Here is a 5,522-nt window from a genome sequence, read left to right as displayed (position 1 = left end):
GAGAGGACAATTGAGAGTGAGAAAAGGTTTAACTCAGAAAACACTACCTGGATTTAATGGCATTTTAAATATAACTGTAACTTTGAGGATGAAAAAAAAGCCACGGAATTTGAAAGACCATAAGCTGTTGCAAGGATCCAAGGTATCTCAGAAAATTCAAGGTTTTGTCAAATATATTCAGAAAAATTTTTCTTGAGAATATGAAACAGATTAAATTGCATTCTAAAGCTGATAGTCTTGTTCGACTGATAACACATAAACAATAATTTTTCATTTGTGGTAACTTGTTTGTGGATACCTCATTTTAATTTAGATAGAACATAATGATACAGTTTAAAACTGTCATATGTAGGTAGACAGGTAACAGTATAGACAGGCAGGTATATCAACAGAGGAAACTTTCATTGTCTTCTAGCTCACAGCAGAGCAGAGTAGCACAGGTTATAGCCAAAAGTTGGGGTAAAAGGCTCTTGAACCACAGCCTCCAGCAAGCTATGCAGTCACGGGTGAAGATGTTTGATGCTGAACCAGCTCAGAGCAAGCACCTCACCTGAAAAGAAAATATTTCACATTGAACATTTTGTTTTGCTGAGAATTTCTGTTTTTCACCCTGTCCTTTTCTTTCAGACAAAAATGAACAAAAAACCTTAAGTGCTGTTACAATGGAATTTTCTCCAGGACAAGTATTCTTATTTTACTTAGGTCTACCTTGTTTTGTTCATAAAAAACCAAAACCAAACCAAACAAAAAACAACTGCTTGTCAAACAAATTGGATATTCTCCTTATTCTTCTCCTTCCTCCTCTCTTTTATAATGAGGTTTTCCCATAACTAGCAGAGTAAAGATTATAATTTGATTCACTGTATCATATGCTTTATCTTATAAAATATGTATTTACTGTGCTTAGATATCTATTTATTGAACATATTGATGTTTACCATATCATATATGACAATCAGCACTAATTTTTTCTCTATTTCAGGCATTATTAAAGTGCTCTAAACAGTGAGATACCAGATACAGTAGCTAAAGATCCTATTGTATCCTGTATTCTTATAATCTGATGGGATTTTCTCCTGATAAATTATTGGTTATTTCAGGAATATGGATACAAATAGTACTCTTGCTCTCTCTTTTTGTGTCGCTGACTGTCTGACATTTATACTACTTTGATCTTCTTCCTAGTGCCCTGGAGTTCTCTTTATGTTGCTGAGGTGTGTTTTAGTGGATGGGGATGTGTTTGGAGCACTAGTTCTTGGAACCTGGGACTCCAAGACCCATTATTATTTCAGACTGTCTCCTCACTGCAGTTTCCCCTCTCTCTGTGTGCAGTGGCAGTCCACAGACAAACAGCTCGGTTTGGAGCCATAATGATGAGTAGCCAACAAATGTATATGACTGCAAGGAACTGCAAGGTTTCAATGATCTAAGTGATTCCTTCCACTCCCAGGCTTCACTTTCCCAAGGCAGCATTTTAGTTCTTCATTTCCTGCTATCAGCTTTTAAGCAGACTTAATTTCTTTAGTATCATTCTTTCTTCTCTTACAACCAGCTTATCACTATCCCAGAGATACACTACTCTTCAGCAGGCGCTACCCCTGCCTGTAGTATGATAGATTATGAAGTAGGAGATTCTACTTCTAGGAATTTTTTTTTCTGGGGGAGGAAAGCAGCTACTAATTTAGCAAATGGCAATTAACAATACTTTCTTTAAATATTTTTTTTTCACTTTTACTTTTCTCTTTATCCTGAAACTAGCAGGAAGACCAAAAGCAGTTCCATGGGAAGGTCTTATCAAATAAATGAGTTTTAATTTCAGAGCTGGAAAGACTTGGAGCCACACAGACCTACAGCATGAGTATGGTATTTAATTTTAATTTTTGCAGTGAGAACATTCTGTTCTATATAATAATTTTCAAGGTTTTGGCCAGACATCTACATATAAGAGGACAGCAGCAATCTTGGAAGTTGAGGAATGGGGTTTTTTTCCTCATTGTCTGTTTCTTTTCTGCTACTCGGAGCTAGATTTCCCTGTTCTCCACAGTTATTAAATCATCCTAAATTAGATTGCATCCAGAAAGACATTTTAAATATTCTTACCGTACCAAAATCTCCTCAGTAAACAAATGAAACAAGAAGTTGCTTTCAATAAACTTTTTTTTTTTCAGAAGTATAATCGTCTTGAACATGCACAGTTCAACAATTGTACATCATTTAAGAAAAAACAAAAAAGCAAACAAAACCCAGCAAAGAACATACACCTTCATTGTGTGTCAATTTTCATATTTGTAAAATAAATCATACAACTGGATTACAGGGGGCTTAACTTTATTAATGCTGCACTAGTTGAGATTGAAATCAACATTTTTTTCTAACTTGATAATTCAGTAACACACACTTTTAAAAGAAAATAATGATGAAAGTTGACAAAGCAACAATAAATGCAAAGCAAACCCCCCTGTTTTCATGAGTTTTCATGAGTTTTCTCTTTACTGACTATAAGACAATTTTTAGTTTTAGTGTCGTAGATTGATGTTGGATACTTAAATATTTGCTTCAAGCTGGAGTAATAAATTATGAATTGGTGGCCTCATTTAAAATAGTGGTAGCCCTGGCTGAAAAACTCCCTCAGGAAATGTCGGTCTTTATCTATGCATACAGAGCAATAAAAATATATACCTTGGTGTTCCCAACATTTTCTATAATATGGAAGCTGTGTGACATAATATATATAGTATGATCCAATATCACAAAGCTATTTTTGAAATTAATATATTGAAGATGATTGGTAGAAAATCTGCAAATCATAGTCACAGACATAACTACAAAAGCAAGAGAGTAATCCACCCGAGTATAACTGAACCATTGCTTAATATTGGACCCCTTGGGACAGATCCAGATGTAAATATGAATATCTATCTATCTATCTATCTATCTATCTATATTTTTCAACAAGAGTAGAGGAATCTTAGTAGGAACGGAATGTCTAAATAAATAACTCATATGCTTGACATTAATTTGTGTTGTGTCTCTTGTGCTGCACATCAGAAGTCTCTCTTTGCCAGTTCGAATCCTCAGGCCTTCTTTTCTTTTATTTTCTTTTCTTTCTAACATTATATTTCTCTGTTGATCCAGTGATCAGTTCAGGCTATGAAGCAGAGCTACCTGACACTCTGCAAAAACTGCAACATCAGGATCTTTTTGCAAACTTTTTATTTTTGAGTTCTTACTATCAAGGCAGGTATCTTAAAAATAACCCTCACTTGCTGCTTCTGCTTTAAAGCACTATGTGTTGAACAGAATCCAAATAAATATATCAGTTATTATTCACACCCATCATTATTTTGTTTAAAGTCTGTGTGCTGACACTATTATTTCAGTCTGTGACCTATTTTGATATAGCTTAAATATGATTCCTTTCCAATTTAACTAAATTTGTATAAAAGCACTCTTATGTTGACATAAGAGTGTCCACACAAAGCTTCAAGCCAAAATAGGAAAAGCTGTGATTTATTATCGAGATTGTTATAGTTCCACTCCTGGTATAGATGAACTCAAAATCATTACACTGGGTATTAGTGAGGAATTGCACAAAAGAAGAAAATTGCTGACAGGGCTTCATTGTTTGCATTTGCTGTGCTCCTCATTGGAACTTTCCATCTAAGTGTAGCACCAATAAATTGGATCAGATTTCATCAGATTTTGATTTTTTTTCAAAAGTATGAATTGTTAGTAAGTATGGCCAGTCTTTGTGAGTGAAGATTTGGGAAAGGTCATTACCCTTCGAGCCTGCGCAGTGGATTTTTTAGGTGAGACACAGTGTGCGCTGAACTGAGCCCATCCTTTAATCCTAAGGTTCATCTGCTGGGGCTGAGTGAGCTTGGACAGTGGCAGTGAGGTCCTCAGGATGTGGGTTTGTTTAGAGTGACCTTCTCTTAGATGGATGGCCTTACAGGGCTGATGAGCTCCATCTGCCCAGGGGAGTTTCCCTGACTGGGAATTGAACCCAGGCTGTAGTGGTGAGAGTGCTGCATCCTAACCACTAGACCACCAGGGGTCTCTGTGAATTGTTAGTATTTTATTTCTTTTAGGGCAACAGCACTTCTACAAAACCTGTCAGAGCATTTGGGCAGAGTCATTCCTAAGTTCCTGGCAGTATGACTCTCAAATATTACATGTGGGTTTGGTGATTATGTGAGTCCATGCAAAGACAGAACATATTTTATAATGGCAATACAGTACTGTCCTTTGAAGATTCACTTGCTACTTTTTCTCATGACAATTAAGTATGTGAATTTGGGGAACCTGGATAAACATTAGTATTTCAATTTTTCTGCTGTTTCAAATGCAATTCTTTCTACTGAGGAGCAGAGATAAAGTAAATGATTTGTCCTGCTATGACATTAAATAAGCCTAATTGCCAAAGAGGTTAATTCATTTTTTCCTCAACAGATCATATTTTTGAAGCATTATTGCAATTCCAGCTATTGATTTCAGTAAGTCCAAGGTTTATCTGCAGGTAAAGATCTCTGTTAAAGTTCCTAGAATATCTTTGTGTGAATAAAGGATGTGGGGGGGAAATATTCCTAGATTTCAAGTTTCAGAATTGGGTTCTGAAGTAGGAAACAATGAGGAGGTGCTGTGCATTCCATGCTATTTCAAGTAAAGCATCACGGATGCAGCAGTCAATGAAGCTGATCAGATGCAGTGTTAGACTTGCCTATAAAGATAGATGAGTAAATATGCTCTATGGTGGATATCCCTGAACTATGTCAGAAGCAAATAGGTTAAAAAGCAAAAAGGTCAGATGCTTTCATGTTAGAACAACACACATACTCATACACATACCAAAAAAAAAAAAAATAAAAGTTTAAAAAGGAAAATAGAAAGGAAGAAAAAAACAGTTAAAGAAATAATCAGGAGGCCCAGTAGGGAATATCAAGATAGGATATTAAATTGGGTTTAGAAAACTGTACTCATAAGATTATGTGAAGCCAGAGATTTGAGGATCAAAAGAAAGAGAGCTAAATAGCTCAAATGCTTTCACTTGATTCTGAATCGACTCAGCACGAGCAGCTTGCGATGTTCCATCTGCCAATCTTCCCTGGATATGTGCATTCTCTTCCTAAAGCCCTCATTGTGATCTTTGTAAAAGAAATTCACATACTAATGATGTCCCTTAGTGTACCTTATGAAACATTCAAAATGGACTGTTATGGATATGGAGTTTAACAGGGAGCAACTAATTGTTTATGCTGGGCTAGCCTGAGGGGGTTTCATTTTAAAACTTTAAAATTACAAGACCTGAATTTCCAGGGTAAAGTTTCTCTAATAGATGATTCAATTGCACATAGCTAGTCAGTGAAAAGCATACTGTGCTTTTTTATATATATGTATATATATATATATATGAAACTCTCTGTAGAGTATATTCTCTTTATTTATGAGGCCGAGCTCTGGTTATGCTAATAGCAGAGAAAAAAAAATCAGACAGCCACCCTACCTGCTCACATACTAGAATA

This window comes from Pipra filicauda, unplaced genomic scaffold (assembly GCF_003945595.2).
Source record: "Pipra filicauda isolate LSUMZ 115617 unplaced genomic scaffold, ASM394559v2 scaffold209_size2725305_pilon, whole genome shotgun sequence".
Taxonomy (NCBI): Eukaryota; Metazoa; Chordata; class Aves; order Passeriformes; family Pipridae; genus Pipra; species Pipra filicauda.
This window is presented reverse-complemented; position numbering follows the sequence as displayed.